A 12,600-nucleotide genomic window follows, 5' to 3' on the forward strand; every position below is an offset into this window, starting at 1 on the left:
ATGCGCTTCCAGCACGCAAACAGAGGCACATCCACATGCACTGCACGTGCACAGAGAGAGAGAGAGAGAGAGAGAGAGAGAGAGTCTCATTACAATAAAGTGCATACAATTCAAATTCCACTGCATTTAAAACAGCTCATATTCTGATCTGCTCGAAATGTCCTTCAGAATCAGTAAAATGGGCTTTGCTTGTTTTCCTCTCTGTCTGAATCAAAGTGTTGAACTACCATGTTGCTGCAGTGATACATAAAATCTAGTACTCCCGTGCACAGCCTGTGCAACACAGAGTTGTGTTGCTGACATGAAGAACCAATTCGTAACATAGGGGCTGCTTCGGGCACAATCCAAGTATGACATGTGACATACATGACCAATATTTTCGAATAGAGTAGATTGAAACCCTTTTAACGAACAATGATACTCAAGCATTGGTTAACTGGTACTTCAGATACTGTTCTACACTGTCCAGGCCACAGAGATTCTTCACCTTCTCCATTGTGGCTGGTGTATCTAGCCTCAAGTACCTCCCTGTAGCGTACCTCTCACCAGTAAAAGGATCTTCCCATGTTGCTTCTATTGCACGTTTTATGGCAGAATGGACTGAACCAGCAAGGAGTAGAGGAGGTTCTCCAGAGGCTATAACATCAAGCAGAGTATTAGAACCAGTGTGCCACAACCTTAAGAAAGACGACTAAGAACTTCCCAATTTAGTCCAAAAATAAAAGTCCGTGAAAATTTACAAGAGGTATCTTATGATGAGCATGCAAAGCCTGTTAAGAGTTATTGCGAGGAACCTGAGAGTGGTGTAGCTAGTTAATTGTGTTTGTAGTTAATTAGTTAGTCTATACCTCGCCCTGAGCATGCATTGGCCAGCTTAGAACGTTGTGAGTATTTTGAGGTTCTCACCGACCTTCATGGAGCTCCTGCACCATAGACCACTTCTCCAGATACCTTGACGGGCATGGTGGTTCTTCAAAGCTTGGAAGAGCTATGGCAGTGGCAGACTATGGTGACTGGTCACCGTGCTTTCAACAGTAATGTGTGTTGTATTTCCTTTAAAGACCATGTAGATGAGAGACAATGCTGAAGACCTTTTGTACATGAGCAACAACAGAGTATTAAGCATGAACTCAAATACTCTATATGTCTCATGCTCAACAACTGTTCTTTTGCATTTGTTTTTTATACATCAATGCTGATATCTGAGTGAGTATATCAACATTTGTGTCATGTATTGGTATAATTCTTGAGAAGTTTTGCTCCACAATTGGTATCAGGGTAAATTGGGTTCTACATCTGCTTGCCTTTGATTGTGTATGAGGCACACTATGGAATCTTCAACAGAGATTTTGATAAAGAAAATTCAATGGCCATGAATACCCAAGATGGGCTTGTAGTACTCTCATGTCACATCACAGTAGAAGCCAAGTAAAATTACACACAAAGAAGAGGAAGCATACTTGACGGGTCAGTGCAGGGATCTCAAGAGTTTCTCAACACAAGTTAAAGTAAAACCTTTAAATATCGGGAGAAGAAGCATCCTTGCTTCGCATGTGCTCCATTAATCTGAAAGACACCTGACTACCACATTCTTACAAAGACATTAACTTTCAGTCTCTGTAGAACATAGACGCATAGCACTGCCCGCTCCGCTTCCTCCCTTGCTAGGCTGTCCCCCCCTTCCTGCCTCTCTTCCCCTCCCATGCCCCTCTCTTCCCCACGCCTCCCTCTTCCAGCTCGCCCCTTTTCTCCTCTGTCCCCCTCCCCTCCCAGGCTCTGTCAGGCAGGATCTCAGCCCATTTGTGAGCCCACACCAGTTTGTTTTTGGTCTGTTCTTTTTCCTATACTGCCCCCGCCTTCTCACAAGGGACTGGTCTTGTTCTTATACCACCCTCTCCATCTCACAAGGGGCTCTTGCCTTCTGCCCCTTGGTTTCACTTCCTCGAACCCCTCTTAGGGTTTTCTGGCAGCGAGACGGGCATTCAAAACCTTTTTTAGGGCTGCAGCAGCTCCTATTTTAACCTGTTTTAGGGCCCTCGTCTGAGATTTTGGTCATTCTGCCATCCCACTCAACCACAAACAGCTTTGGCAAGGAAGCAACTTTTCTTCCTTTCCTCTTTCTTTCTCCCCCTTCGTTTTTCCTTTTCCCTCTTCTTTCTCTTGCTAGGAGGCGGTGGTTTTGTTAAATAAACGGGTAAGGATTCAAAAGGTGACCTTTCGAGGGCTCAGATAGCAGCACCTTGAACATTCTCAACCAACCGGATCTCCCTCTCGCTAGGGGACAAACAACATGTACATAAAGTTATTCTCTCCCTTTGTTACGTCAACCATAATTACGGAAGCCCCTTGGCTTGCTTATGGTAAGGTGGGAAACCAGAGGGGTCGATAGTGCTTGTAAAGATAGGGCCTTGAGAGCTTGGGTCTAGGGTCACCCTAGGCCTAGGCATTTTCGAAAGAGGTGCAAAGAATTGCTCAAGAGGGGGCTAAATGGAAGGAGTCCATAGCGGACACATGGCAACAAGAGGGGAGGACACTTGGCAAGCACTAGGCTAGGAAGAGAGCTCTAGAGAGAATTCTCCAGGGTGCAAAAGAGGTAGAGATATCTCTATGGAATCGGGGAGATTCATCATCAGGAACTCGTGACTGGGTGGTAAACAGCCGAGAGATCCCTCTTGTTTAGGAATTTACACATTGGTATCAGAGTGGGTGAAAAGAAGGCTGAGAACTTGTTGATTACGAATGGAAGCTGCTGGTGAAAATAGTCGTTACCTTCTACTCCATCGACAATAACAAAGACACGCCCGCTGATGAAGCTGTTCAAAGCGTCGTTTCTGTTGGCTGAAAGGATCGTCTAAACTAATAGCGTGTATTAACCCTCTGAAAATTGTTACAATCAACGGCATATCGGATTCTTAAACCGGGCGACGATTGCAAATTTGACGACCTTTGTAACTGGCAAGTGAGCACCCTGTTGACAAGATCGACTTCCACACAGCATTTTATGAAGGCTGCGACCTCATCTGCAACTTGACGTACAAAGATAAATCAGTCACGTCGTGCAACGTGATCTTTGTATAGAAGCAGACCTCACATGGTTTGCAAGGAGACAAATGCTTTCAAAGGAAAGCAAAGAAGAGGCCATTGATGACCACTTTGCAACCGTGCTCATAGCATGCATCAAAGAGGGATTAGGAGCTATAGTAAGCTCTAAAAAAAAAGCAAAGTGATCCTTTGTAGCAACTGCGACTCGACCTGCACAGAAAAAGATGAACTCCACGTCACGACAACCTACAGACAATAGAAGATAGATTGCCATGTCATTTAAAGGTTTGAAACGTTTCTTGAGCGTTTCCTTCATGCTTTATGTCCTCTCTTTTTTTCCTTCATCAACGCAGCATCACTCTTGACATAGCCCATTGGATACAGAGGTTGAGGAGACCACGCCCTCCGCCACAACGAGAGACAACTTGACAGACGCAGATCCGAGATGTCTTTGCAGCCCACCGGAGAGCCACCACGGTGTTGGGTTTTGGCTTCTAAGTTTCAATCTTTTTCCAGCTCCAGTTTTGTTTGAGCTCTTAAGCTCTTTAGCCTAGCGTAGCATAGCAGCCAGCAAGCACCCTAGCGTGCCCTTTGCTCCAGCCCATTAAGGCTTGTATCCTTCTCATTGGTGAACTTTGTCCCATAGGCCCGTGAGGACTCCCGCAAACGTTAATACATCTTTCTTTCTTTCTTTCTTTCTTTCTTTCTCTATTCAATAGGGCTTCCCCTTGGCCCCCATTTTGTTTCTTTTCGTGGCAAAGATTGGTGAATAATTTTCTTTGGGCAGACTTGGACAGCACACGAAACACTCAGGTTAAGGTAATAGGGAAGGCAGTGGATCTTCACCAAGAAGAGGGAGGGTTGGGTATCATCGATCCAGAGATGTAGAGTAGAGCCATATTAGGGAAGCTTATTGTCAGGGGTCTAGCTCCAAGCTCTAACCTTGGAAGCTCTTGCTCTGGCAAGGGCTCATAAGAAACACTCCATACATAGAAGGACAGTGACAACAATCTCACAAATGGATCTTAAAGGCGTCCTCTCTTACAAAGGGTTGCCATTAATGTGGAGCTTCATGAGAATGTGCCAGCATCTCTCAGGTAGCCTCATCCAAGCCACCCCCTAGGGCAAAGATGAGTTTGAGAGACAACCCCTAATTTGGCACCCAAACTTTCAAGACCAAGAGGCTCATATGCTTGGGCAACGTAGGCATATTAGGTGGGCACAGAGGGACAACCCGGTGCTGCAATCCCTAGGTGCATGGAGTCACCTTTCCAATAAGCCTAAGGAGAGGCTAAGCACACTTGCAAGGGCCAACTAGCAAGATGCAAGAGATCAAGGAGGCCATTCTAAAGACATGCAGGGGATTTTGACATCCCCCCAAATGTCACAGAACCTCTAGGCTGGTACAGGTAGTTCTCCAAGACATCAATTCCTTCTACCTACACCAAGAGCATGACAACCCCTACCCGATTTTCTTCATATTGACTTGACTGGATTACTCTAGATGGAGAGCGAGGGATCAACCCGGGTGATGGGCCATAGACTCTATCATGGTTGTAAGACACGTTAAGACACGACACGTTAGACACGCTTCAGACACGAGTGTCTAAAGTGTCTTAAAGATAAGACATGTAAGACACGTCATTGTAATAATAAATATTTAATTAATATATGTATAAGTATACAAGTGTACAACTTGCTAGCATAGCTAGCTGCTTGATTTTAGAAGTACAATAAGCTACACTTAAACAATGCAAGAAGTAACAATGCAAGACTCACTACTCAAGAGCTTGCAAGTTAAGAGTCCCGGCTCAAGAGCTTGCAAGTCATGACTCACAATTTTAAAGATTTAACAACATATTAATCAATACACATAAATATCATGGCAACACTCTACGATTGATGTAACTGCCAACAAACTCGGTAGCGTTGAGGCAATCCAATCTAGTCATGTGTCGTCTTCTTCATATGTTCAATATGACGTCTTGTGATATCAACAAAGTTGCAATTCTTTTTTGTGAGTTGATAATTCGAGGGAGGTGTTTTAAAGTCGTGCAAAAATTTGGTTTCCCTGCAACTGCATCAATTTATGGATGCATGCACTTGCACTAAAATCCTACAATTGGTATCAAAGCAAACGAGAGGGCTTGTGAGCATATCTGGTTGAGAGGGTCTGAGATGTGCCAAAATTGTTGGTTTCCAAATAAAATCCTCGAAGAAAGACAAAGCATATGCTTCAGCTCTCAGATTCGACGGCAAGAACTATGATGCATAGCAGTTGCGGGCACACGTCTATACCTCCTGCAGAAAGGTTTGTGGGGCGTCATCTCAGGCACAAACAAGAAACCAAAGGATAGTGAGTCAAACAAACTCATTCTCTAGAAACAACACAAGGAAAAAGCAATCGGCATCTTAGGTAAGGCACTCGAGCCGTACTATTTTCATCATTTGGATGTCACCAAGAACACCTCTGACAACTAGACCATCTTGGAGAATCTCTTCACAACAAAAATAAAGCAGGGATTTTCAGTTTTCCAATGGGTGAAAGTAAGAGTATGGGTGCCCATTTGAATCGTTTGCAATCTATCCTGAAGCAATTGTTTGCTGTGGGATCTAAGGTGGATGATGAGGACGCGAAAACTATACTTGTCTCTGCTATCTCTCAAAGATTTCCTGATCTAGTGCAAATCCTGCGAGTCAGCTCAGACAAAATGGATTTTGTCGACATGGTTGCTCTTTTACTGAGCGAGGAGAGAAGGCTAAGTTTACAATCTCCAATTGGGGAGCCCGCATATATAGCGTCCAGCAACAAAGGACAGAAAAAGAAGGATTATAGCAAAGGGAAAGAGTCTACGGCATGTTCATACTATGGGAAAGAAGGCCATGATGATCGTCACTGCTATAAGAAAGCATATGACCTGAAGTCCAAGAAGGAAAAGGTGTTAGCAGCCGAGGAAACTCCCCCAAGTGGAGATTTTGCAGGACTTACTTATTGCAGCCAACAAGGAACCAGTATACGATGGCTTTTATTTATGGGTTGTGCCCTGTGTGGGTAACCTAGTCGGTACATTGTGCCCTGTATGGGTGATGTTTCATCACTGTGCCCTGTGTGGGTGGTGACTTTTTTCTTTTTGTGTTCTGGTTCTGAGTTCTCTATGTTACCTCCTCAGCTCACAAGGGGAATTGTTGGGTGATGTGGCAGCTCTCCATGCTTATAACAGCTCGATGTGCATATGATTGGGTGCTTTATGTGTTGCATGGCGGTGCTGAGCATGGAACAATCAAGGTCGCAGCATGGGGCGGTGCAAGATTCACTGGCGGTTCACAATTCTTCTACAAAGATCAATGGCGAGGCAGTTTTCCTTCTCTTTGTCGAAAGTTAATATCTAGTATTATTCTATGTATGGAGCAGCTTCTCTTAGGGTCCTTAGAGAGTCTTTTGAGTCATCATGATTGATGCAACTGCCAATAAACTCGGTAGAGTTGAGGCGATCCAATCTAGGTTTGTGTAGTCTTCTTCATACGTTCAATGTGGAGTCTTTTGTCGTATCAACAATGTTGCAATTCTATTTCTGAGTTGATCATTCAAACATTGAGTTGGAATCCTCAGAAACAGGTAACATAGCAGCCAGCTTCCCCTCTCGCTTGGTCAAACATCCCATGGATTGCTGATCTGTGTTGTTTTCTCAATTCTCTAAAATAGAAGACTCTTTTCTTTGGAAAAAACCTTCCCGTCTACATATTAGAACTTCAGATTTGGTGTGCTTTTGCTCGTCATGTTTGTCTTCTTCATTATCTATAGGCATGGAGCTTTGGTGTGCTAGGGATTAGTCCCCCTAAATTTATGTCACTTAGTATGACTCTAAATTATGCCTTCATACCTATGCCACAATATGTCCAAGCATGATCATCCAAAGACGTTGGGGACAAAGATATTCATTAACAATCAGCAATGATTTATCAGGTCCCTTGGCAAAGCGACTCATAGAATTACTAAAACCTGTACACAACTTAGTGTATGCCAAAATGAGCCCAAAAGTAGTAAGGTAGGCAATGTCAATCCTAGTTCATCATAAACTGCAGCCTGAAATCCAGCATGAGTTTTCTCATTTAGACAAAATTACACAAAGAGAATAATGTGCTTGCATGAGTGTGTTTGTTTATGTGTATAATATTGACAAAGACACACCCACCACAAGCACACGCATACACATATACATACATAGATACATATGTATGTATATATACACACATACATATGTATCTATGCATACCATTTTCATATATTACATTTGTGTGCACACGTGGGTGTTGAATGCATGTGTGTGCATGTGCATGTGCGCCCATTGATGCATGTACTTTTGCCTACATGCGTGGTTTTTTTAAAGAGAGGGGGACACACACTCACACACCTTTGGATGAAAGTATACGATTCTGATGAGCAACTCCATTCAAGATCTCCACTGAGAAATGTTGTGGTATATTATCTATTGCTGGAGGCTTGTATGTCCAAGTGCCATTCGTGATTACTTTTCCATCGCTATCCACTTCATGTTCCTCGGTCATGAAAAATCCAATTCCTTGCACAAAGGATCCTTCAATCTACACATAAATTTGTCATTAGTTAATCTACAAGTCTAGCAAACTTGGATGCCACATAAACCTTTAAAAATCCATGACTTGACTAGGAGAAGTGCTTTGTTGCAAACATAAGCCAATTAACGAGCCAAAATACCATTGCATAATTATCCCAAGGAAAGTGATTTTCAATGGAAAAAGAGGAATTTTATGATTTTTTTGGCTAGCCCCCTTCCTCCCTCATATACTATCTACTTAGTATATTGTCTATGTTGGTATATTGTGTAAATGCTCTACTTTAAGCAAACAAACTTTTTTTATTGCCCTTATTTAAGAACATGTTATCCATGCTTTTATTTGCTTAATTGTGATTGAGCATATTTACCTATCTCAATTTTCTAGACACTTTATACTATCGTAGATTGTAGATTGAAGGGATGCCATATTCCAATCGGGAATGAAGCTGCTTTATATTTATCAAGAGAAGTGGTGGCATTGGCTACAACCATGACAAGTTAGAAGTTACTTTTTTCAAGGTGCTCACTCCACAACTATTTTTAGTCCTCAAAATTGAAGCTTGCAATCTACACTTGTAAATAACATTGATTTCATGAGTTGTTGCCGTTAACAATGCTACTGGAATATGTGACGTGCATTATTGTTCTACTGTTGATTCATGGCTGTGGCTCTTTGTAGAAAACGGAGAGGGAAAACTTAGAGAAGGGGGACAGAATAGTAGCATATAGGAGTCAAAGGAAGGGGAAAAGGGGGGGGAGGGGGGGGGGGAGAGAGAGAGAGAGAGAGAGAGAGAGAGAGAGAGAGAGAGAGAGATTGCATCATCGTCATGTGTCAAAGACGAAGAAGTCTATAATGTTGTTAAAATTGTCCCTTTTAGCAAACTTGCTAACCCATAGAGAGCATTTCTTGTTGTATATCTAGATGAGCATACCCAAAGTCATCCAAACGACACATAGTGATATGATGTATATAATTAATTACATAAAATATACTATATATAAATATATAAGTAGCTAAGCATGTACATATACATATAAACTATATGCACATAAATTAGCATTGTATTGGCAGTACGCACAAGGAAGGTGGGGTCTTGGTAGAAGAGGAGGGAGAGGAATACGAAGAATAGGCGAAGTAAAAGAAGGAGAAGGTGGTCATGGTCTGGTGGGAGCGGCGGCGGTGAAAATGGGAAAAGTGGAGAAGATAGCGGTGATGGTGGAGAAGACAGAGGTGGAAATGGTAATGGTGGTGGTGGTAGTCATGTTGGTGAGAGTGAGAAGGTGGGGTAGTGATGACAAAGAAGGTGGCGATGATGGTGGTAGTGGTGATGGCCTAGAAGGTGGAAGTGGAGGTGAGATGGAGAAGGTGATGGAGGTGAATCTGGAAGCAAAAGTGGACGAGGAGGAGGACGATGACAACGACAACAACTAGAAGATAAATACATGATGTATGATATGGCATAGTATATGTCAATAAATGAAGTTGGTGTATTGATATAGACAGTGAAACATGAGCACAAGGTCTTGGATTCAAGTCCTCAAAGTGCAATAGACAAGGTGTGCAACTTTGCAAAAAAAGCATGGCTACTTGTAGCTGCCCTTTCCCTCCTACTCAGAATAGGTGGCCTAGAAATGCTGCATTTTATCGGGAAAGGATAACCCTAAACAGTTGCCCCATAAAGCAAAGCGGTCTCTAAAGGGCAGCTAGCTAGGCCACCCTACATATCGTCTTAAGGGATGGGTATAATACCATGATTCTTGTAGTAAAACCTACATCAGTCGAGGGCCATCCCGATTCCTCTTGCAGGTGGTAGATGTATTTAAAGTATCTAGGTTTCTGAATAAAGCATCCCTCTCATCTGGAAAAATTGGCAGCGCATAGGTGTAATGATAGATAGGGCATCTGCTCAATGGAGCATCTTACTTTGGTAAAATATCTAGAAACTTCTGAAACACTTTCCGTATGTTTATTGCAAGCAATGTTGTGAGGCATATTATGAAATGCATTCCAAAATTCGGGTCATTAAACATTTATTCCTGCTGCAGAAGAACATTTGCACGGAGCCCGAATATAAAACACTGATTCAATGGATGATAAAGAAAAATAAGACAACCTGTCCAATGTCAACTGCAGGATTTAAGCTTTTTCCACAGTCATAAATAAGATCGGTTTGGATTAGCCTTGTTTCTCCTGTAAGAACATTGATTTCAACCTGCAGCAGAAATTCCACATTTATAAACTAATGCAGCATCTTGAATACCATTTTGATAATATCCGACCTTTTACCTCACTTGCTGCTGCACCATAGTTAAGATATCTTTTCGTGCTTTCATCTGGAAACCAGTGAATCTGTGCTGACAAATCAATTTGATCGAACTTTGCCTGCAAAATAAAGAAATATAACATCAACAATTTCTTAGGTTCTGTATAAATGAGCTATAAATACAAATAAAAAACAGTGCAGTTTGAATCTGATGATAGTCACTCACAAAGTTGAAAAGCATTAAACTCTTTCACACATAGCAGGGACTAGCAAAACGACAAGATTCCCATCAGCATCATTAGTACCAATGATGTTTCACTTATAGCATTTCAGGAAGGAAGATAATCCTATCTCATTAACACATTCAATATCACAAGCCTTTAGCTAAGTGTTTGTGCTCTAAGCCTTTGATTAATCTGTTTCGAATTCTGACCATTTTTAGAAAAGCAATTGAGGATGAACCACTCAGGGAAGAGATATGAGAGACAGGTCAACAATCAATCATGGACATTGTCATTCGTCTTAGAAAAAACAAAGATATCCCATAGGATAAATATGGACATACCTCACAAGTTTGGTCTTTCAAACTCCATATTATTTACGTCGCCTAAACGCCAGACATTCATCTCGTTTTTATCAAAGCAAAGAACATGGAATATGGTTGCCATTGCTAGTTTTCTTATAGTGATACAAATTCATCCTAAAAGTTGCTCCTATTTGATTTGAATTATAATTATACACCAACGAATGTGGGCAATAAGCAGGGGGATTGGGAGTGGCATCAAGACACCAGGATGTTCTATATATAGGTAGCCTCTCCATGATTCCCCTCTTTCCTTAATCCTTGATGGGAGATCCACAAGATCTGATAGGACTCCCACACACCCCTTTCTTTGCAACAAAGAAAGACACTAGGGTATTTCCTTCGTCGAAGGCGAAACCTAGTTGGGATGAACCGCCGGATCTGGCAGAAGTGTTGAGATTAAGGGGCCCTGCGGGGGCAGTTACCCATTTGGTCAAGGAGCCTCTGGTGGGCAGCAGTTTAAGCAGCAGGAGGTCTCAATGATACAGCCTCACCTTTGGCTGCAAAAACGGAAGCACCAAGGAGGTCAAGGACTAGGGTACAAATAGTGTCTCACCATTGGCTGTCCACCGAAGCAGCAAAGTCTGTTTGTACGGCATCACTACGCAGCCCACTGAAGCTTTAGGAGGGCATGCAAGCTGACAGAGATTGCAGGGTGCAGCCAGAAGGTAGATGACAGTTATGAGTGGTCAGGGGTCCACATCTAGGCAGAACCCTATCTGGTAGATGGTGGCACACTAAACACATTCGTTTGTGTCAGGTTTTGTCTATTTGTTTGAAACATTCTATAATGCATGATCTACTATTCAACTCTGTTGTTGTACTGTTCAAAGATGTAAGTCTGCATCTCTCTCTGTCCAATTGTGTACACATTAAGGAAAGATTTGAAATAGCTTAGTGTGATTTCTGGGCATACTTTTTCATAATATTCCACTGCTTGATTGTTTGCTGTAGTAGCAAGCAACCTCCACCTCTGTTTTTTTAACAAGGAGTACTTGTTGGATTCAGAATTCACAAATGACAGGGCCCTGTTTTTGGAGGTTCATCCAAGAATCTAGAAAGGATTCGGCTCTCACGAGAGTGCCAAAATCACCTGGAACAAATCAGTGGGCTTTCCCACAAGGATTAAGATGATCCAAGATTGGAGGACAGACCTAGATTTCCATTGGATCCCCCAGGGACAAACCACGTCATACTGTTGTCAAGGTGGGTCTCGACATTTTAGTAGAGCAGCAGATTTCCCTAGTGCTAGAGAGGGTTCTGCATACTTTCCTTGGCATTAAGAGCCCTAGAAGTAAACCACATTCTTTGGCTATGCCCTGTGTATCACCTCTTCTGGTGCTTTCATAGGGGATGTCTTGGCTGCAAAGGGCATAAAGCATCAATGCACTGTACATTACACTTCAAAGCGAAATGGTATGGCTGAACATAAAATCAGTCACTTGTGGAGATGGCCAGATGCATCATTAATGCAGAGGGGCTGCCACACAAATTTTGGATGGAAGCAATCATGCGCGCCAATCGTGTGTTGAACCGCTAAGCTTGGTGTGGCACCTTGGGTGCGGGGAGCAATGGAATGCAAATAGAATGCGAACGAGCAGACAAGAACTGAGAGAACACGAAGTACTTGTAAATGGATAATGATAAAGTACAAGTGGTGGCCAATATAGGCCCCAAAGTCAACCATAAGTGTTGACTAATTCATTCAACCTAATGGCTGATTGATCCTAACTCAACTACAAGGCCATACCAGGGCTAAGTGCTAACATACCCCCCTCCATGGTATGGTTTAAGTATCTTGGATACATCTCGAGTATACCTGGAAACTATATCATAGTTGCACATATTTGTCCAAGATGAGCTGATGATGGTACAGCAAGATCAACATCATGTAATAAATGGTGCCAAGTGAAAGGCATGTCAAAAAACCTCAAACTTAGGTCGTGGTAGAGCCTTCCTGAAGAAATCTACTAAGTTATCATGTAGGACCACTGAATACTCCGGCTAACACGCGCTCTGATAGTGCACCTCCATGTGCTTCATATGTGCATCAAACACTGGATTACGTGCAACGGCTAAAGTACTTTGGCAGTTAGTGTAGATGATCGCAGAAGTG

The 12,600-nt window shown here is 42.5% G+C and overlaps 1 pseudogene; it reads right to left on the reverse strand.

The window, feature by feature from the left end:
• Window positions 1-269: 269 nt before the first annotated feature.
• The window catches only part of LOC147888702 (putative aldehyde oxidase 2), a 33,329-nt pseudogene continuing 20,998 nt past the window's right edge, over window positions 270-12,600 (reverse strand).

Source organism: Dipteris shenzhenensis, chromosome 21 (genome assembly GCF_047967505.1).
Source record: "Dipteris shenzhenensis isolate YYH24624 ecotype China chromosome 21, Dip_SZ_1.0, whole genome shotgun sequence".
Taxonomy (NCBI): Eukaryota; Viridiplantae; Streptophyta; class Polypodiopsida; order Gleicheniales; family Dipteridaceae; genus Dipteris; species Dipteris shenzhenensis.